General features: G+C 38.1%; 1 long non-coding RNA gene across 1 annotated transcript; it reads left to right on the forward strand.

Annotated features, from left to right (window-relative positions):
- The first annotated feature begins 7,981 nt into the window (after positions 1-7,981).
- LOC133539481 (uncharacterized) lies at positions 7,982-22,994 on the forward strand. Its single transcript, XR_009803396.1, has 3 exons — positions 7,982-8,109; positions 8,317-8,487; positions 22,665-22,994. It is a non-coding gene; the product is annotated as an uncharacterized LOC133539481 (long non-coding RNA).
- Positions 22,995-23,168: the final 174 nt, after the last annotated feature.

The following is a 23,168-nucleotide window of genomic DNA, read 5'->3' on the forward strand; positions in this document are numbered from 1 at the left end:
CATAGTGGATCTAGCATAATATTGTAATAGTCCAGTCCATAGTGGATCTAACATAATAGTGTGAGAGTCCAGTCCATAGTGGATATAATATAATAGTGTGAGAGTCCAGTCCATAGTGGATCTAGTTAATAGTGTGAGAGTCCAGTCCATAGTGAATCTAACATAATAGTGAGAGTCCAGTTCCATTGTGTGTCTAACACAGTAGTGTGAGAGTAAAGTCCATAGTGGATCTAACATAATAGTGAGAGTCCAGTCCATAGTGGATCTAGTTAATAGTGTGAGTCCAGTCCATAGTGGTTCTAACATAATAGTGAGAGTTCAGTCCATAGTGGATCTAGCACAATATTGTGAGAGTCCAGTCCATAGTGGATCTAGCATAATATTGTGAGAGTCCAGTCCATAGTGGATCTAACATAATAGTGTGAAAGTCCAGTCCACAGTGGATCTAACATAATAGTGTACGAGTCCAGTCCATTGTGGATCTAACATAATAGTGAGAGAGTCAAGTTCATAGTGGATCTAGTTAATATTGTGCGAGTCCAGTCCATAGTGGATCTAACATAATAGTGTGAGAGTCCAGTCCATAGTGGATCTAGTTAATAGTGTGAGAGTCCAGTCCAGAGTGGATCTAACATAATAGTGTGAGAGTCCAGTCCATAGTAGATCTAACATAAGTGTGAGAGTCCAGTCCATAGTCGATTTAACATAATAGTGTGGGAGTCCAGTCCATAGTGTATCTAACATAATAGTGTGAAAGTCCAGTCCATAGTGGATCAAACATAATAGTGTAAGAGTCCAGTCCATAGTGGATCTAACATAATAGTGTGAAAGTCCAGTCCACAGTGGATCTAGTTAATAGTGTGAGATTCAAGTCCATAGTGGATCTAGCATAATATTGTGAGAGTCCAGTCCATAGTGGATCAAACATTATAGTGTAAGAGTCCAGTCCCTAGTGGATCTAACATAATAGTATTAGATTCCAGTCCATAGTCGATTTAACATAATAGTGTGGGAGTCCAGTCCATAGTGGATCAAACATAATAGTTTAAGAGTCCAGTCCAATAAACGCAGCACATTTGATTTGCTACTTTTGTTTTGCTGTTATTGACCCAAACCAGGTGGTTTTAGAGGCGCCAACACACGAGTGTACTGATAAAGTGTCGAGCCCAGAGCCCCCCCGCCCCCAACTGCGGAGGCCAACAATAAGGCGTGTGTGCTCGGCTCTGGTCGTCACACCTGTGAATGGCTCCGACAGGAAGTCACGGACAAAGTTGCCATTGAGATGCACCGCACACCTTGCTCTTAACTGCAAACAGGCGGCTTGTCGCACGCCCGGAAAAATGCATCTGAAAACGAAAACAAAATTACCCAATTCCTCCTGATGTGTCTGCCCTTTTTGGGCCACCAGAGGGCACTGTGCACATTCATGCTCTTGCGTTATTGCTCTCCAGCAAACAGCAGAAATCAGGCCTGCTTTGCATTTCTGGCCCTCGGAAAATACTTTGAGTGCCTTATTTGAAGGAGTTTGAATCCTGAGCTGCCAGAGCACATAAATCACAGGATACAATTTCACCTTTTGAATATGAAAAGACCCAAACAATCCGGTGCCAATATGCAGACTCTAAAGGTCTAATCCCCGCTCATATCTGATAAAGCGAGCGTCGTCAGCGTGCGATAAACCCTGCGGGGCCATTAGGCCGCCTGTTGGCGCGCAGCGCGCCTGCGGTGTGGATGTTGGACGGAGAGCCAACAGGAAATAGTTTTTGCGCAGAAGCCTGATGTAGACGACTTTGCAAAAGTCGAGGTGTATGCCTGACAGCTGGCTTTGTTTACTTGTGTTTGGAGATGTGACGTTTGCCAACCAATCGAGTTTTTGAACAAATCTTTACGGTCAATCATCATTTAATCAATGTTTATTTATATAGCCCTAAATCACAAATGTCTCAAAGGACTGTACAAACCACTACGACTACGACATCCTTGGAAGAACCCACATAAGGGCACGGAGAACTCACACCCAGTGGGACGCCAGTGACAATGATGACTATGAGAACCTTGGAGAGGACCTCATATGCGCGAGAGTTCAGTTCAAAGCGGATCCAAGACAGCAGCGAGAGTCCCGTCCAGAGGAAACCATCCCAAGCGGAGTCGGATCAGCGGCGTAGAGATGTCCCCAAGCCGATACACAGGCGAGCGGTCCATCCTGGGTCCCGACGAGCGGTCCATCCTGGGTCCCGACTCTGAACAGCCAGCACTTCATCCATGGACATCGGACCGGACCCCCTCCACAAGAGAGGGGGGAACAGAAGAGAAAAAGAAAAAAAGCGGCAGATCCACTGGTCTAAAAAGGAGGTCTATTCAAAGGCTAGATCAGGGGTAGGGAACCTATGGCTCACGAGCCAGATGTGGCTCTTTTGATGACTGCATATGGCTCTCGGATAAATCTGAGCTAACACTGCTTAACACGATAAGTAATGAATAATTCCACCTGTAATCAAAGTGTTAAAAATAACGTTCAAATTATAAAACATGCTCATGCATTTAAATCCATCCATCCTTTTTCTACCGCACTTGTTCAAGAAGTTGCATTAAGGGTAAGAAGTGATTTAATTATTATTGGTTAGTTTAGGGCTCGCCCTCCCGGGGGTTCTTCAGACCACCAAGCACCGACATGAGAGCCTGTTTCAGGGTTGCAATATTTTTTATTTTTTAATAAGTCTCTCCGTTGCTTTCCAGCAATTGTCTTTTTCTCTTTCGTTCTCGCTCGCACTCTGCTGCTTATAACAGGGCGACAGGTGATTAGATAACAAGGCCCAGGTGGGCCTTCTACGCACCTGTCGCTGATTTCGAGGCCGGTCCTGGCACATCCCGCTTCGCTGCAGGCCCGCATACCACTTCCCCCTCCACAGTTAGCTTCAGAATAACAATGTTATTACAAAGAATAAGAGACTTATTATACTGTAGAAATTGGTCTCGCTTAAAAATGCACTCGTTTAGTTGTGTTCAGTGTCGAAAAAAATATTATATGGCTCTTGCAGAAATATATTTTAAAATATTTGGATTCTTGGCTCTTTCAGCCAAAAAGGTTCCCGACCCCTGGGCTAGAGTATACAAATGAGTTTTAAGGTGAGACTTAAATGCTTCTACTGAGGTAGCATCTCGAACTGTTCCAGAGTACTGGAATCACTAATAAGCCGGAGTCTTTTGAACGCAGATTTCTTGCCGGGACATATGGTACAATACAATCGGCAAGATAGGATGGAGCTAGACCGTGTAGTATTTTATACGTAAGTAGTAAAACCTTAAAGTCACATCTTAAGTGCACAGGAAGCCAGTGCAGGTGAGCCAGTACAGGCGTAATGTGATCAAACTTTCTTGTTCTTGTCAAAAGTCTAGCAGCCGCATTTTGTACCAACTGTAATCTTTTAATGCTAGACATGGGGAGACCCGAAAATAATACGTTACAGTAATCGACACGAGACGTAACAAAAGCATGGATAATGATCTCAGCGTCGTTAGTGGACAAAATGGAGCGAATTTTAGCGATATTACGGAGATGAAAGAAGGCCGTTTTAGTAACGCTTTTAATGTGTGACTCAAAGGAGAGAGTTGTGTCGAAGATAATACCCAGATTTTTTACCGTGTCGCCTTGTTTAATTTTTTGGTTGTCAAATGTTAAAGTTGTATTATTAAATAGAGGTCGGTGTCTAGCAGGACCGATAATCAGCATTTCCGTTTTTTTGCCGTTAAGTTGCAAAAAATTAGCGGACATCCATTAAGACATGCCTCCAGCTGACTACAGACCTGAGACCTGAAAATAATACGTTACAGTAATCGAGACGAGACGTAACAAACGCATGGATAATGATCTCCGCGTCGTTAGTGGACAAAGTGCAGCGAATTTTAGCGATGAGGTGAACGACAAGAACCGATTACCAGTTGGGAGACGTTTTTTATGCACATGCAAATTTACCCACGATGCACATGCAACTGCCCTTGGAAATGAGTCTGAGTTAAAGAAAACTTAGCAGCATTTTGGTTCAAATGTTTTTTTAAATAATAATAATAAAAAAAATATTCACATAAAAATACATGAGTTTAGAATTATTATTTTTTTAATTGTATTTATTTTTTTCCCATGAATTATTTTTATTGACTTTCCGGGTTCATTTTTTTAAAGCAGGGGCAGCACAGCCAGGGTCTCCAACTGCCATCTTGTGGACCAGGGGTAGGGAACCTATGGCTCTAGAGCCAGATGTGGCTCTTTTGATGTCTGCACCTGGCTCTCAGATAAATATTAGCTGACATTGCTTAACACGATAAGTAATGAATAATTCCGTTGGTAATCCCTGTTAAAAATAACGTTCAGAATATAAAATATTCTCATGCGCCTTAATCCATCAATCTGTTTTCTTCCGCACCTGTTCATTAGAAGTATTTTATTTATTATTGGTTAACTTCAGAATAACAATGTTATCAAAAAGAATCAGAGACTTATTATACTCTAAAAATGTTGCCCTTACTTAAAAATGCACACATTTGGTTGTATTCAGTGTTGTAAAATATTGTACGGCTCTCACGGAAATACATTTTTAAACATTTGGCTTTCATGGCTCTCTCAGTCAAAAAGGTTCCCGACCCCTGTTCTTGACACTGAGTAAATCACATTGATGACCCATGAATGTATTTAGGAACAATTGTTGCACAGCATGTACTTGTATGACACCATTTAAACATTTATTTATTTTTGATTTCTTTGCACCAAAAATTAAAAATGCACAAATGTCAACCGACAAGGTCACAAATAATACAACCTGCTCACTGAACTTTGTGGACATTTTATTTAAAAAACAAAACAAAAAAAAACTGACTCATTGAAAATTACACCCTTTAATATCCATACGAGTGCATGATGGGAAAAAATGTTAAACACACTCCACCCTTGTCCATGTTTAGCACATTTTAGCCAGCTTGATATTTCTGATTGATTATAAAACTTTAAGGAGGTCTCAACGGAAGTAAAAAAAACATTACTTCCTGTTCTGTGCCTTGAACCGGAGGTATAACCGTCCATGGTGTTTGTATAATAATAATAATAATGGATTAGATTTATATCGCGCTTTGCTATTACTAGATACTCAAAGGGCTCACAGAGAAGTGGGAACCCATCATTCATTCACACCTGGTGGTGGTAAGCTACATCTGTAGCCACAGCTGCCCTGGAGTAGACTGACAGAAGCGTGGCTGCCAGTTTGCACCTTCGACCACCACCAATCATTCATTCATTCATCATTCATTCACCAGTGTGAGCAGCACTGGGGGAAAGGGTGAAGTGTCCTGCCCAAGGACACAACGGCAGCGATTTGGATGTCAAGAGGCGGGGAGCGAACCTGCAACTCTCAGGTTTCTGGCACGGCCGCTTCATTTCATCACTCCAAGCAACATGTGTAAGTTTCACTTGTTCATATTTGGCACATTTTAGCTGCTTGATATTTCTGATTGATTATAAAACTTTAAGGAGGTCTTCACGGAATTAAAAAAAAACTTCCTGTTCCGTGCCTTGAACTGGAGGTATAACTGTCCACGATGTTTCTACTCCTATGGATTCTTCATTTCATCACTCCAAGCAACATGTGTAAGTTTCACTTGTTTATATTTGGCACATTTTAGCTGCTTGATATTTCTGATTGATTATAAAACTTTAAGGAGGTCTTCACGGAATTAAAAAAAAACTTCCTGTTCCGTGCCTTGAACTGGAGGTATAACTGTCCACGATGTTTCTACTCCTATGGATTCTTCATTTCATCACTCCAAGCAACATGTGTAAGTTTCACTTGTTCATATTTGGCACATTTTAGCTGCTTGATATTTCTGATTGATTATAAAACTTTAAGGAGGTCTTCACGGAATTAAAAAAAAACTTCCTGTTCCGTGCCTTGAACTGGAGGTATAACTGTCCACGATGTTTCTACTCCTATGGATTCTTCATTTCATCACTCCAAGCAACATGTGTAAGTTTCACTTGTTCATATTTGGCACATTTTAGCTGCTTGATATTTCTGATTGATTATAAAACTTTAAGGAGGTCTTCACGGAATTAAAAAAAAACATGACTTTCTGTTCCGTGCCTTGAACTGGAGGCATAACCGTCCATGGTGTTTCTACTCCTATGGATTCTTCATTTCATCACTCCAAGCAACATGTGTAAGTTTCACTTGTTCATATTTGGCACATTTTAGCTACTTGATATTTCTGATTGATTATAAAACTTTAAGGAGGTCTTCACGGAAGTAAAAAAAACTTCCTGTTCCGTGCCTTGAACTGGAGGTGTAACTGTCCATGGCGTTTTTACTCCTATGGATTCTTCATTTCATCACTCCAAGCAACATGTGTAAGTTTCACTTGTTCATGTTCGGCACATTATTAGCTGCTAGATATTTCTGATTGATTATAAAACTTTAAGGAGGTCTTCACGGAAGTAAAAAAAACTTTACTTCCTGTTCCGTGCCTTGAACTGGAGGTATAACCGTCCATGGTGTTTCTACTCTTAAGGATTCTTCATTTCATCACTCCAAGCAACTTGTGTAAGTTTCACTTGTTCATGTTCGGCACATTTTAGCTGCTTGATATTTCTGATTGATTATAAAACTTTGAGGAGGTCTTCACGGAAGTAAAAAAAAACTTCCTGTTCCGTGCCTTGAACTGGAGGTATAACTTTCCACGATGTTTCTACTCCTATGGATTCTTCATTTCATCACTCCAAGCAACATGTGTTAGTTTCACTTGTTCATATTTGGCACATTTTAGCTGCTTGATATTTCTGATTGATTATAAAACTTTAAGGAGGTCTTCACGGAATTAAAAAAAAACATGACTTCCTTTTCCGTGCCTTGAACTGGAGGCATAACCGTCCATGGTGTTTCTACTCCTATGGATTCTTCATTTCATCACTCCAAGCAACATGTGTAAGTTTCACTTGTTCATATTTGGCACATTTTAGCTGCTTGATATTTCTGATTGATTATAAAACTTTAAGGAGGTCTTCACGGAAGTAAAAAAAACTTCCTGTTCCGTGCCTTGAACTGGAGGTATAACCGTCCATGGTGTTTCTACTCCTATGGATTCTTCCTTTCATCACTCCAAGCAACATGTGTAAGTTTCACTTGTTCATGTTTGGCACATTTTAGCTGCTTGATATTTCTGATTGATTATACAACTTTAAGGAGGTCTTCACGGAAGTCAAAAAAACTTCCTGTTCCGTGCCTTGAACTGGAGGTATAACCGTCCATGGTGTTTCTTCTCTTAAGGATTCTTCATTTCATCACTCCAAGCAACATGTGTAAGTTTCACTTGTTCATGTTCGGCACATTTTAGCTGCTTGATATTTCTGATTGATTATAAAACTTTGAGGAGGTCTTCACGGATGTCAAAAAAACTTGACTTCCTGTTCCGTGCCTTGAACTAGAGGTATAACCATCCATGGTGTTTCTTCTCTTAAGGATTCTTCATTTCATCACTCCAAGCAACATGTGTAAGTTTCACTTGTTCATATTTGGCAAATTTTAGCTGCTTGATATTTCTGATTGATTATACAACTTTAAGGAGGTCTTCACGGAAGTAAAACAAACTTCCTGTTCCGTGCCTTGAACTGGAGGTATAACCGTCCATGGTGTTCTACTCTTAAGGATTCTTCATTTCATCACTCCAAGCAACATGTGTAAGTTTCACTTGTTCATATTTGGCACATTTTAGCTGCTTGATATTTCTGATTGATTATAAAACTTTAAGGAGGTCTTCACGGAAGTCAAAAAAAACTTTACTTCCTGTTCCGTGCCTTGAACTGGAGGCATAACCGTCCATGGTGTTTCTACTCCTATGGATTCTTCATTTCATCACTCCAAGCAACATGTGTAAGTTTCACTTGTTCATATTTGGCACATTTTAGCTGCTTGATATTTCTGATTGATTATAAAACTTTAAGGAGGTCTTCACGGAAGTAAAAAAACATGACTCCCTGTTTCGTGCCTTGAACTGGAGGTGTAACTGTCCATGGCGTTTTTACTTCTTTACTCCTATGGATTCTTCATTTCATCAATCCAAGCAACATGTGTAAGATTTACAATATAACTAACACAATTCTTACTTACTAAACTGTCCCATGTGGGATTTCTGAAGGAGTGTTTTCATGCATATTTGTACGTGCTATCATCTGTAATCAAGCTAGCGTTTTTAGCATTCGCTACTATCCTAAAACATGTATGAGTGTCTGTGTTAGCATTATTAACTCACAATGGCATTATATTTCTGTTGTTTTAGTTTCACAAATTCCTCAGCAGATTCACTAAAACGTCCCCGAGGAGTGATTGCGTCTGTTTAGCTGATTGGAAAGCTAGCTTGCACAGCTAGCGGGTTCACGACAAGGATTTCTGTTTTGCTTGATCAGCCGTTTTACTGCCTTGTTGCAGACACCGTTTGGAGACAATTAAGGTATGTAAATAAACATTGTAAATACCTCATTTCACAACCTATATATCGGCGACTTATAGTCTGGTGTGGCTAATATATGTTTTTTGTTTTTCTTTCTAAAATTTTTATATGCCGGTGCACTCTATAGTCCAGAAAACATGCTAAGTCTCTTTTACAGCCATGAGGAACAGTTTATTTTCTCTTCCCTGTCTACTTTTTCATCTTTCTGCACCCACAAGTGCAGCAAAAGATGTTTACTCTCCCGCAGGCGTCCCTTTTACCGATTTGTTCCATGTCCTGTCAATATTGCTTATCTTTCCTTCAAATGTTTATTTCTTGTAGCTTTCATTATTTTCCACGAAACTGACAGACAGACCCCGAGAAAACAAGTAGCAAATGTCACGAGCGTGAGACAGTCTGTGCTCGGATCTGATCGGACGCCAACTCCATTTTTCCATGTGGGTCTTTATGGGGAACAAATGTGCAGAGGCACGCAGTGACAATCAAGCTCTCGTCACAGTCGGCCGTTCACCTGCGTTCCTGCAACACCGTTATGACAATATTTGTACAAAAAGGGATTAGCAGTAAAATGGTGAGCGCCGTTTTCAGCAGTTTTCAGGCTTGCAAGCCTAAAAAAAAAGGTGCATAACGGATACAATTACCATGATAAAAGCTGTGCAATTAAAGCTACATTCAGGAAAAACCAAACCAGGTGACTTTAATTAAAGATTCTTGTCGTCCTGCAAAGTAACAACATCGATCATTTTAGCACACTGTCTTGCCCAGGCTGGTCCACTGTTATGGAGAACTTAATCCTACGTTGCCATGGCAACAGTTGAGGTGTTCTTTCACGCCAAATACTAAAAAAAAAAATGTTTAACCTCTTAAGGCCCAAGCTGTTTTTTTTACATGCTTTTTTTTATTTCTCTTTGCTATTTGGCCTTATTGGACCCTAATTAGAATAAAAACTAAGAATCATCTGTACTTCATGTTTAGTGACATGCTAATTCTTAATTTTTACACTTTTTTTTTTTTTTTTCAAAATTCCATTATATGTTATACTCTTCTGACACCACCAGATGATAGTATAAGTGTCCACATAAGTGGCCATAAGACCCCAATTCAGTAGTGTACACAATTTTGGAAATAAGAGCTAAAAGGTGCTGTCCAAGCATGTGGTCACTAAGCCTTCAGAGCAGGGGTCTCAAACATGCGGCCCGCGAGACCTTGATATGACAATTTAATGTTAGTGCGGCCTGCGAGTTTAAAATTAACGCATGAATTTCAGGGCATTCATTCTCTAGAATTCCTGTTGATTTTCTCCCAACCAGCAATATACAGGGGGTGCCATAATGGCACTGTCTTTAGCGCCACCTACATCCTGTATAAACAGCGTGCAAGCCCAGTTATATGTTTTGTCTGGCTATTCAAGACGCACGTGTGCTATTGCAAGACATATTTGATCAACAGGTACACAGGTCACTATGAGGGAGGCCGTAAATTTTTTTAAACATTTTTACAAATATGTACCTCACTGTGAGCCCACACCAAACAAGAATGACAAACACATTTTGGGAGAAAATCTGCACCGTAACACAACATAAACACAACAGAAGAAATACCCAGAATAACCATGCAGCCCTAACTCTTCCGGGCTACAATATACACCCCGCTACCACCAAACCCCCCATTCCCCCTACTTGCGTCGGTTGAGGTGGTGTATATTGTAGCCCGGGAAAGTTAAGGCTGCAAGGTGTTCTGAGTATTTGTTCTGTTGTGTTTAAGTTGTGTTAGGGTGCGGATGTTCTCCCGAAATGTGTTTGTCATTCTTGTTTGGTGTGGGTTCACAGTGTGGCGCATATTTGTAACAGTGTTAAAGTTGTTTATACGGCCACCCTCAGTGTGACCTGTACGGCTGTTGATCAAATATGTCTTGCAGTCACTTACGTGGTTCTGCATAAGCCTCAAACAACATGTTACTGAGCCGGCACGCTGGTTGTGGGATGTCAAAGCAGACGCGATGACATGTTGTAGAGCAGTGGTTCGCAGATAGGGGTAAGTGTACCCCTGGAGGTACTTGATGGTATACCAAGGGGTACGTAAGATTTTTTTTTAATTTTCTAAAAAAAAGCAACCATTCAAAAATCTTTTTTACACATATTAATAGAATAATACTTCAAAAAAATATGAATGCAAGTTTATTAACTGTGGAGAGAAAAAAATACAAGAATGCAATATTCAGTGTTGACAGCTAGATTTTTTATGGACATGATCCATAAATATTGATGTTAAAGATTTCTTTTTTTGGGAAGAAATTTTTAGAATTAAGTTCATGAATCCAGATGGATCACTATTACAATCTCCAAAGAGGGTACCATAAATTGATGATTACTTCTGTGTATAAATCTTTATTTATAATTGAATCACTTGTTTATTTTTCAACAAGTTTTTTCAGTTATTTTTAAATCTTTTTTTCCAAATAGTTCAAGAAAGACCACTACAAATGAGCAATATTTTGCACTGTTATACAATTGAATAAATTAGAAACTGATGACATAGTGCTGTATTTTACTTCTTTATCTCTTTTTTTCCAACCAAAAATGCTTTGCTCTGATTAGGGGGTACTTGAATTAAAATAATGTTTACGAGGGTACATCACTGAAAAAAGACATATTTTTTTCCATATAAAAACAATGTATTGCAGCAGTAACGTGGTTCTAGCTCAATTTTATTTTGGAGGCCTCACATTTAAAAATAGTTTTGACTTTTTTATACATGTGACTGTGTTTTGTTCCAAAACAAATAAATTTTTTGAGTGCAAAATAACAAATAACATCACTTTAGATTTCTCTGCATTTAATTTTAGTCTGAGAGTCAGCGGGCACTGAACGACATCAAAAGCTGACTGCAGGAACTCAAAGGTTTGCAAAAAAGCGGGAGAGGAACAATATATGACCGCGTTATCTGAAAAAAAAAATGGAATGTTGCCATGGATACAATTTAGGTGTTCTTTCATGCCAAATGCTAAAACAGAAATGTTGTTTTAAGGCCAGAATTATAACATTTTGTATTGACACAAATATAAGATGATGCTGAATAAGACAGTTCCTCTTTTTAAAGATCTTTATTAAAATAAAAATATATTGCAGCAGTAATGTGATTCTAGCTCAATTTTATTTGGAGGCATCACATTTAAAAAATTATTTTTGACTTTTTTTATATGTTTGACTTTGTATACTTTTTTAATCGCTCTCGAATGATGCATGTTTTGTTTGAAAACAAAATTATTTTGCAAAATAACAAATATCATGATCCAATGGCAGTCGTTTGCAATTAGAAAATAACATCATATTAGATTGCTCTGCATTTAGCACTCGTCTGTTTAGTCAGCTGGCACTGAACAACATCAAAAACTGACTGCAGGAGCTCAAAGGTTTGCACAAAAGCGGGGGACAAACATTATATGATCGCGTCATCTGCATGAAAATGTTAAGCAGCATCCGACACGTTATCACAAATAGTTTTACCATAGATGGAAAACAACAAGGGACCTGATATGGAACCCTGAGGTACACCATTGAATACAGGGAGGAAAGGACCCCAGGAAACTGGACACATTGGGCTGGTGATTAGAACCCCACAATCCTCTGCAGTCTGTCTGCCAGAATGATCTGGTAGACCGTATCAAATGCTTCAATATTTTGGTATTGTTTTTCTATTGGCTTAGTATGTTGTAAAAACACATGATATATTCCAAAGTAAAATAATGTATTTTACCGTAAAATCTAAAGTTATGGTTTGTACGGTGTTTTACTGTGAATGAAAAAAGTAGTTCCGTTATTTATTTATTTTTTTTTTTACAATAAATATCCAGCAACTTAATTGCCAGAATAAAAAATAAATAAAACTGTACTGTTTTTATGTTTATTTGAAAATAAGTAAAAACTACCGGTAATTTACAGTAAAATTATTGAGCTTTTTTACTGTAAAAAAAACAACAACCCAGTAGTATTGTTTTTCTATTGACTCAGTACATTGTAAAAAAAAAAACACGGTATATTTCAAAGTAAATTTCTGTATTTTACGGTAAAATCTAAGGTTGTGGTTTGTACTGTTTTACTGTCAATGGAAAAAATAGTTCAGTTTTTTTTGGAGGGGGGGGGGGGTTGCAGAACCATAGATTTACAGTAAATGGAAAAACACTTCCACAGTTTTTTTTTTACAGTAAATAACCAGCAATTCAATTGCCAGTTTTTTTTTTTTAACTGTAAAAAAAACACATTGCTATTTATTTTTCTATTGACTTAGTATGTTGTAAAAACACATGGTATGTTTCAAAGTAATGTTCAGTTTTTTTATGTAAAATCTAGGGTTGTAGTTTGTATGGTGTTTTACTGTAAATGGAAAAACACTTCCATAGTTTGTTTTTTACAGTAAATCACCGGCAACTCAATTGCCAGAATTGGAAAAAAAAAAATGTTTATGTGAAAAACCACCTTCAATTTACAGTAAAATTCTGGGTTTATTAACTTAAAAAAACAAACAGTGTTATTGTTTTTAAATTCACTTACCATGTTCTAAAAAGACACGGTATATTTCACAGTAAAATTCTTTTTTTTATCGTAAAATCTGTGGTTGTGGTTTGTACGGTGTTTTACTGTAAATGGCAAAACACATCCATCGTTTTTTTTTACAGTAAATCACTGACAACTTGTCAGAAAATTGCCAGAGTTGAAAAAAACCTTCACTCTTTTTATGTTTACTTTTAAAAAAAGTAAAAACTCCCGCCAATTTACAGTAAAATGGTATTGTTTTTCTATTGACTTAAAGGGGAACATTATCACCAAACCTATGCAAGCGTCAATATATACCTTGATGTTGCAGAAAAAGACCATGTATTTTTTTAACCGATTTCCGAACTCTAAATTGGTGAATTTTGTCAAATTAAACGCCTTTCTGTTTATCGCTCTTTTAGCGATGACGTCAGAACGTGACGTCAGAACGTGACGTCACCGAGGTAACACACCCGCCATATTCATTTTCACATTACAAACACCGGGTCTCAGCTCTGTTATTTTCCGTTTTTTCGACTATTTTTTGGAACTTTGGAGACATCATGCCTCGTCGGTGTGTTGTCGGAGGGTGTAACAACACTAACAGGGAGGGATTCAAGTTGCACCACTGGCAAGAAATCTGCCGCCAGACCCCCATAGAATGTACCAAAGTGTCTTCACATTTGACCGGCGATGCTAAGACAGACATGGCACAGAGATGTATGGATAACCTGCAGATGCATTTGCAACGATTAAGTCAACAAAATCACAAAGGTGAGTTTTGTTGATGTTGTTGTGCTAATCAGACATATTTGATCACGGCATGACTGCCAGCTAATAGATGTTAACATGCTATGCTAATCGATGCTAACATGCTATTTACGCTAGCTGTATGTACATTTGAAACTAGATACCCACATTTAATGCGAAGCAAACACTTACCAATCGACGGATTTAAGTTGCTCCAGTGTCACAAGATGCGAAAGTCCTGATCGTTTGGTCCGCACATTTTACCGGCGATGCTAATAAGGCAGCCATGCTATGGGCAGCTTCATTAGGTACACCCACGCTACGGCCGAATAGCGTCAATAGCTATTCGCTCAATAGCTTCAGTTTCTTCTTCAATTTCGTTTTCACTATCTGCCTCCATACTGCGACCATCTGTTTCAATACATGCGTAATCTGTTGAATCGCTTAAACCGCTGAAATCCGAGTCTGAATCCGAGCTAATGTGGCTATATCTTGCTGTGGTAACCGCCATGTTGTTTGTATTGGCAGCACTGTATGACGTCACAGGGAAATGGATAGTGGTTTCGAAGATAGCGCAAATAAGGCACTTTAAAGCTTTATTTAGGGATATTCCGGGACCGGTAAAATTTTGAAAAAAAAATCAAAAAATACAACAAGCCACTGGGAACTGATTTCTATTCTTTTTAACCCTTTTGAAATTGTGATAATGTTCCCCTTTAAGTATATCATAAAAAAACACGGTATATTTAAAAAAATATATATATATTTTTTACCATAAAAATCTACCATCTGTTTTGACATTATTTATAAAAACACATATGTTTAATGAAATATAGTGGCAGCCATAACTCCCAGGTGGCCCTCAATAGACCCACACCTTGACCCGGACAGGCCGACAACCAAACTGCCCGAAACCCTCATCAGGCAGCGATATTTGGAGTCCAAGTCCACCTTTTCAGGGCATCGGCCATCTTCGTGTTCCTCCTCTCGACTTCCTCCCCTCCCATCCCTTCCAAGCTTCTCGGTCTGCTTCCAATTTCCGTCGCTATTTTGTTCCTCTCCTCTCCAGGATGTGATGTTCCTGACGATACGTCTCCTGATCCTCCGTATCTTTGCGCCTCATTTTCTCCCGCTACTTCGCTTTTTCTTTCCTCGCGTGTGTTCCTGAAACCGCAGAACTTTCCAAGGTGGGAAAAGAAGTGTAAGTGTACACCGGCCGACCTTCAGGGCAAAAACTGCACCTGTCGTCTGTTTTCTCCGCGTGCAAGCAACTATTTGTATCGTTTTCGGAAGCGGCAACTAAGACTTGAATTCCGGTTGGAAAACAGGAATGTGAACACCCGGGACTCAAATGGAAGCAGGCTTCCCGACCGTAGCCCCGGACTGCCTGGGGGCGAAACACTAGGGTGTCCAAAATCCGAACCGTCAGCTGAATGTGTGTCGAAACACCACTAGCAGCCAAACCAACAATTTCTACATGTCCTCAAAGTCTTTATTCCTGCTCCTCCCATGCTGATTGCAAGTCTGGATGTCTTTTTTGGACCAGCCAGACTTTTGGGCTCTCGACCAGATCAAAAAACACTAGATGCTGTCACACTGGAACATCTGGGATTTATTGCATCTATTGTTAGAACCCTAAATATAGAGCCACACCCACCAGATCCGAGAAGAAATAAATATGTTTATATTAGCCGCACCAAACCATAAACCGCAGAAAGATTCTGTAAGTCAGGGGTATCAAACTCGTTTTCATTGAGGGCCACATCGCAGTTTTGGTTGCCCTCAGAGGGCCGCATTTAACAATGAGTAATAAACAAATATACATGTGTGTGTGTGTATATATATATATATATATATATATATATATATATATATATATATGTGTGTATGTATATATATATATGTGTATGTATATATATATATGTGTATGTATATATATATATATGTGTATGTATGTATATATATGTGTATGTATATATATACGTGTATGTATATATAAATATGTGTATGTATATATATATATGTGTATATGTATATATATATGTGTATGTGTATATATATGTGTATGTGTATATATATATATGTGTATGTATGTGTATATATATATATATATATATATATATATATGTATATATATATATATATATATATATGTATGTGTATATATATACATATATGTATGTTTATATATATGTATGTGTATATATATATATATATATATATATATATATATATATATGTGTATATATATATATATATATATATATATATATATATATATATATACACATACATATATACATATAAACATACATATATGTATATATATACACATACATATATATATATATATATATATATATATATATATATATATACATATGTGTGTATATAAATATATATATATGTATATATATATATATATATATATATATATATATATAATATGTATATATATGTATGTACATATAGATATACAGGTGCTGTTCATATTATTAGAATATCATGAAAAAGTTGATTTATTTCAGTAATTATATTCGGAACGTGAAACTTACATATTATATCAATTCATTACACACATAGTGATATATTTGAAATGTTTATTTCTTTAAATTTTGATGATTAGTACTGACAATTACTGAAAATCCCAAATTCAGTATCTCAGAAAATTTGAATATTAGTTACGACTAGTACCAAAAAATATTTTTTAGAAATGTGGGCCAACTGAAAAGTATGAACATGGAAAGTTTCAGCATGTACGGCAATCAATACTTAGTTGCAGCTCCTTTTGCCTGAATTGCTGCAGCAATACGGCGTGGCATGGAGTCCACCAGTCTGTTGCACTCCTCAGGTGTTATGAGAGCCCAGGTTGCTTTAAAAGTGGCCCTCAGCTCTTCAGCATTGTTGGGTCTGGCATCTCGCATCTTCCGCTTCACAATACCCCATAGGTTTTCTATGGGGTTAAGGTCAGGTGAGTTTGCAGGCCAATCAAGAACAGGGATACCATGGTCCTTAAACCAGGTACTGGTAGATTTGGCACTGTGTGCAGGTGCCAAGTCATGTTGGAAAATGAAATCTTCACCTCCATAAAATTGGTCCTTGGCAGGCAGCATAAAGTGTTCTAAAACTTCCTGGTAGACTGCTGTATTGACCCTAGAACTCAGGAAACACAGTGGACCAACACCAGCAGATGACATGGCACCCCAGACCATTACCGATTGTGGAAATTTGACACTGGACTTCAGGCAATGTGGATTTTGGGACTCTCCTGTCTTCCTCCAGACTCTGGGACCTTGATTTCCAAAGGAGATACAACATTTACTTTCATCTGAAAACATAACTTTGGACCACTCAGCAGCAGTCCAGTCCTTTTTGTCTTGAGCCCAGGCGAGACGCTTTTGACGTTGTCTCTTATTCAAGAGTCGCTTTACACAAGGAATGCGACAGCTGAAGCCCATATCTTGCATACGTCGGTGCGTGGTGGTTCTTGAAGCACTGACTCCAGCTGCAGTCCACTCTTTGTGGATCACCCCCACATTTTTCAATCGGTTTTGTTTGACAATCCTCTCCAGGGCGCGGTTATCCCTCTTGCTTGTACACTTTTTTCTACCACATCTTTGTCTTCCCTTCGCCTCTCTATTAATGTGTTTGGACACACAGCTCTGGGAACATCTAACCTCTTTGGCAATGACCTTTTGTGTCTTGCCCTCCTTCTTTAAAGTATCAATGGTCATCTTTTGGACAGTTGTCAAGTCAGCAGTCTTCCCCATGATTGTGTGTCATACAGAATCAAAACGAGACACCATTTAAAGGCTTTTCTAGGTGTTTTGAGTTAGTTAGCTAATTAGAATGTGGCACCAGGTGTCTTCAATATCTGACCTTTTCACCATATTGTAATTTTCTGAGATGTTGAATTTAGGGTTTTCATTGGTTGTCAGCTATAATCATTTCCTTTTTGGCAAAAAAAACACTTGAAATGTATCAGTCTGTTAGGAATGAATGTATACATTCTACAAGTTTGACTTTCTAAATGGAATTAATGAAATAAATCAACTTTTTCATGATATTCTAATAATATGACCAGCACCTGTATATATATGTAGGTGTGGGAAAAATCACAAGACTACTTCATCTCTACTGAACTGTTCCATGAGGGGTTCCCTCAATCATCAGGAGATTTTAATGGAAGCATTCACATACAATGGTTTATATAGGGCACAGAGTGGGTGGGTACAGGCAGGCGTAAGGTGTGGTGATTGGCTCATGTGTTACCTAGGAGATGTTTCCGTCTCTGGCGGCATGTTGAAATGATTTCACTGCGCTTGTTGAGGGATGACTGGTCTGGATGATATATAATAAACAGTTTCTCTTTTAAGCATAGGTAGCATCTTTTATTACCACTTTTGTAAGGTGTGCTGGATGCAAGAATTTGCCATGTTATTGAATATTCAACATTATTGTCTTTGAAGTTCCAAATGTGCTTGCTGAGTTCTGTAGAATTCAATTGCAGCCCTTTTGCAATTGCTTTGTTGTGGTTTGAAATGATTTGTTGTATGTACAACAAATCATACAACAAATCATTTCAAACCACAACAAAGCAATTGCAAAAGGACTGCCTACACCCAGACTAAACGACTCTGAAACCAATAAGGAATGTAACTGTCGCAAGAAACCTGATTGCCTTCTCAATGGGGGGTGCTTACAAACATCAGTCGTTTACCAAGCTAAGGTAACACGCAAGGACATTAGCACATCCGACACGTACGTAGGATTAACCGAAGGAGTGTTTAAAACCAGATGGAATAATCACAAAGCCTCCTTTAGAAACCAGACTTTGCAGAATTCTACAGAACTCAGCAAGCACATTTGGAACCTCAAAGACAATAATGTTGAATATTCAATAACATGGCAAATTCTTGCAGCCAGCACACCTTAGAACAGTGGTAATAAAAGATGCAACCTATGCTTGAAAGGGAAACTGTTTATTATATATCATCCAGACCTGTCATCCCTCAACAAGCGCAGTGAAATCATTTCAACATGCCGCCACAGACGGAAACACCTCCTAGGTAACACATGAGCCAATCACCACACCCTACGCCTGCCTGTACCCACCCACTCTGTGCCCTATATAAACCATTGTATGTGAATGCTTCCATTAAATCTCCTGATGATTGAGGGAACCCCTCATGAAACAGTTCTGTAGAGATGAATTAGTCTTGTGATTTTTCCCACACATACATATTGCACTCTACCACGGTATCGAGCACTATTCTCTGGATAATCCAATCAAGACATATATGTATATATATATATATATATGATACAATAACAATGTATTAGCAAAAAATATAAAAATTTTATTTTAAAAACTAGTAGCTCAGTCACAATCATTTTACCGTAAAAGCAGTGTTTTTTTATTTACAGCATACAAAAAATAAATAATATAAGGCAGGGGTCGCAAACTCAATATACCTGGGGGCCACTGGACGCAGAGTCCGGGTGAGGCTGGGCCGCAAGAAAATGTTTCTTTGGAAAAATATTTTTAAATGTCTTTATTTTTATTGTCAGCACAAAATAAAATCTAAATATAAATGAACAAAATGAGAATTAGGTAATGTGAGGCAATGCAAATTAAACAAATTGGTTGGTGCTGGAATCCTTTAAATCGGTCAAGAAATGTTGAAGTGGTAACCGCTTTTTAATTGAAAAATGGTAATACGGAATTTCGGGAACACCGGGAATTTTTCAAGTTCTTAAACCAACTTAGTTTTTTGTCCGGACTAAGAGGAATGTTTTGATCCTGGAACAGTTGAAGTGGTTTGAAAAATGTGAAAGGAGTAGTCGCACAAAAAAAGTTTGGAAATAAGGTTGGAAAAAAAAATTGTTGAACGTGGAAAAAATGGTTGTTTGAATTTCCAAGATGGCTTAAATGTGTCAAAGGTGGAATGGTTTAAATCGGTTGAAAAATGTGGGAATTGTGGAAATATGAAAAATAGATAATAATTTTGAATGGGAAAAATGTTCCTAAAAACTGGGAATTTCTAGGAAATCTGGGAATTGTTTCTTGTTGTTGAAAGAGAGCGCACATTTCCTAAACAGGCTGAATATTTTGAAGTTGGAATGGTTTGAATCGAATAAAAAAATGTGGGAGTTAAAGAAGTGTCCCATTCTTTTCAATGGGATTTTCATGGAAATTTTGGAAAATCATGAATTTTTCCAGTTAAAAAAACCTGATCAAGAGGAATGTCTTGACTGTGAGACGGTTGAAATGGTTTGAAAAAGGGTTTAAAAAATGTGAATACTGGGAATTCCTGGATTTTTTTTTAACTTGTAAAAAGGATAGTTTGAATGTCCAGGATAAGTGGAATAATTTGAAGGTGGAATGGTTTAAATCGGGTGAAAAATGTGGGAATTGTGGAAGTTACAAAAATTTAAAATTTATTTTGAATGGAGAAAATGTCCCTAAAAACTGGGAATTCTAGGAAATCCGGGAATTGTTTTTAATAATTGTTACAAGGGAACACATAATTCCTGAACAGGCTGAATAATTTGAAGTGGGAACGGTTTGGATCGGATTAAAAAATGTGGGAGTTGTGGAAATGTCCCATTCTTTTCAATAGGAATTTCATGAATTTCTTAAGAAAAGGACAAAATAAATATGGATATAAATGGGTTTACTTTTTTAAACTTGAAAAAATTACAGTTTCAGTGTCCAGGGTGAGTGGAATATGTTGAAAGTGGCATGGTTTGAATCGGTTGAAAAATGTGGAAGTGGTGGAAGTTTAAAAAATTATATTTTGAAAGGGGAAAATGTCCCTCAACATGAGGAATTCCAGGAAATCCGGGAATTTCTTTGGACTAGCCCAAACTAAAAATTAATATGAATGGGTGTACTTTTCTAAACTTGGAAAAATGATAGTTTGAATGTCCTAGAAGAGTGTTATATGTTGAAGGTGGCATGGTTTGAATCGGTTGAAAAATGTGGAAATGGTGGAAGTTTGAAAAATTGGGGAAAATGTCCCTAAAAAAGGAGGGATTCTAGGAAATCCAGGAATTTCTTTGGAAAAGCCCAAACTAAATATTTAAATGGGTGTACTTTTCTAAACTTGGAAAATGAAAGTTTGAATATCCAGGATGAGTGCAAAATGTTGAAGGTGGCTTGGTTTGAATCGGTTAAAAAATGTGGAAATGGTGGAAGTTTGAAAAATTGATTTTGAATGGGGAAAATGTCCATAAAATGAAGTAATTTGAGAAAATCTGTACATTTCTCTGGAAAAGCCCAAAATAAATATGGATCAAAATGGGTGTACGTTTCTAAACTTGGAAAAATGATAGTTTAAATATCCAGGATGAGTGGAATATGTTGAAGGTGGCATGGTTTGAATCGGTTGAAAAATGTGGAAATGGTGGAAGTTTGAAAAATTGGGGAAAATGTCCCTAAAAAATGAGGAATTCTAGAAAATCTTTGAATTTCTCTGGATAGCCCAAAATAAATATGGATCAAAATGGGTGTACTTTTTGAAACTTTGAAAAATGATAGTTTGAATATCCAGGATGAGTGGAATATGTTGAAGGTGGCATGGTTTGAATCGGCTGAAAAATGTGGAAATGGTGGAAGTTTGAAAAATTGGGGAAAATGTCCCTAAAAAATGAGGAATTCTAGAAAATCTTTGAATTTCTCTGGATAGCCCAAAATAAATATGGATCAAAATGGGTGTACTTTTTGAAACTTTGAAAAATGATAGTTTGAATATCCAGGATGAGTGGAATATGTTGAAGGTGGCATGGTTTGAATCGGCTGAAAAATGTGGAAATGGTGGAAGTTTGAAAAATTGGGGAAAATGTCCCTAAAAAATGAGGGATTCTAGGAAATCCGGGAATTTCTTCGGAATAGCCTGAGATAAATATGTATACAAATGTGTGTACTTTTCTAAACGTGGAAAAACGATATTTGGAATATCCAAGATGAGTGGAAAATGTTGAAGGTGGCATGGTTTGTTTCGGTTGAAAAATGTGGAAATTTAAAAAATTGGGGAAAATTTCCCTAAAAATGAGGAATTCTAGAAAATCTTTGAATTTCTCTGGATAGCCCAAAATAAATACGGATATGAATGGGTGTACTTTTCTAAACTTGGAAAAACGATAGTTTGAATATCCAGGATGAGTGGAATATGTTGAAGATGGCATGTTTTGAATCGGTTGAAAAATGTGGAAATGGTTGAAGTTTGAAAAATTATTTTTCAATGGGGAAAAATGTCCCTCAAAACCCTGGAACCTCGGGTTAAAATATAATTTCAAATAACTTATTTAGGAAGGCGTAAGCAGATTGGAGATGCAAACGTGCGATCACGTGACAGCCCCGACGAGAACGTGGTTGGTCGGGGTCGCCACGGCGACACCTTCCAACAGGCGTGCTCCACAAGGGCGGACCTGGTCGTGGGCGCTGAAAGGCCGGACTGTTCATGAACACAACCTCCTCATTCACACCCACCTCCGGTGCTGCACGGTCTGGTTCCACTTTACAATACAGGGGTTCGAACACACGTCACACCTGCGCCCCCCCCACCCCTTAAGTTAACTTCTGATTTGCGGCGCGTGGAGAGGTGTGGGGGGTGAGGGCAGAGTATTTCTGTTGCGGTGACATCATGGTGATGGAGTGCTGTGTCACGCCTTGTTTGCTTTTCCAGCGCTAAGCACATTAGCAGCTGTGGCAGAACACGTCCAGCAGGGAGGACATCAAATAATAACTCCGAAGTGTGCTCACCTCTGACCCCCCCGCGCTCCCCCCTCTGGGCCAACAGTCGCCGTCTTGTGACACACGAGGCTCTTTCTTCGTACGCTTTTCTACTTTCACCCGCTCACTGACGAATTGGAATGTGCTTTTTGTTGCAGACATGCTTCCAAAGAGTGACATTCACGTCGTCCACCTCCCGAAAAGGAGCAGGAAGAAGCATCCATCCATCCATCCATCCATCCATTTTCTAAGCAGACTTTATTTATTCTGGCTCCTTCTATGTGTGCCAGTAATTAATTGTTAGGTTATTTATTCCAACTTGAATAGGGAGCAGAATTGGTCTGCAAGGTGTAGGGGGAAAAAATGTGTTGAACTGAAATAAATGAATGAATAAATAGGTAAGTAAGAATGAAAGGGCTTTAAAAACAAACAAACAGATAAATAAGAAGGAAATGGGTTGTTTGACAAAAGTAAGAAAGTAAAATAAACACAGTGGGGCAAAAAAGTATTTAGTCAACCACCGATTGTGCAAGTTCTCCCACTTAAAATGATGACATAGGTCTGTAATTTTCATCATAGGTACACTTCAACTGTGAGAGACAGAATGTGAAAAAAAAATCCAGGAATTCACATCGTAGGAATTTTAAATAATTTATTTGTAA

Source organism: Nerophis ophidion, linkage group LG21, assembly GCF_033978795.1.
Source record: "Nerophis ophidion isolate RoL-2023_Sa linkage group LG21, RoL_Noph_v1.0, whole genome shotgun sequence".
In the NCBI taxonomy this organism is placed as follows: Eukaryota; Metazoa; Chordata; class Actinopteri; order Syngnathiformes; family Syngnathidae; genus Nerophis; species Nerophis ophidion.